The sequence below is a fragment of the Phalaenopsis equestris genome, unplaced genomic scaffold, assembly GCF_001263595.1.
Source record: "Phalaenopsis equestris unplaced genomic scaffold, ASM126359v1 Scaffold000118, whole genome shotgun sequence".
NCBI lineage: Eukaryota > Viridiplantae > Streptophyta > Magnoliopsida > Asparagales > Orchidaceae > Phalaenopsis > Phalaenopsis equestris.
In genome coordinates, this window is record NW_018164560.1 from 747,616 (window position 1) to 748,044 (window position 429).

Below are 429 nucleotides of genomic sequence, written 5' to 3' on the forward strand. Positions count from 1 at the left end.
AGATGAAAAATTGTTCACTTTAAATGAGTGGCGTGTTCCGTGGTATGCCAACATTGTGAACTATATTGTTAGTGATCTTAAACCCTATGGAATGACATACCAACAAATGAGGAAATTTATTTCTGAAGCTAAGACTTATTTTTGGGATGACCCATATTTATATAATAAGGAAATAATCTGATCATTTGAAGATGTGTACCATTAGAAGAAACTTATGAAATTATCCAAAAATGTCATAATTTTAATTTTGGGGGACATTTCGGTATTGATAAAGCATCATACAAAATTCTACTATCTGGATTTTATTGGCCTACAATTTTTAGAGATGTTAATGCTTATATCAAAACTTGTGATAGATGTCAAAGAGTAGGCAATATTTCTAGAAGAAATGAGATGCCCCTCAATTATATGCTAGAAGTTGAAATATTT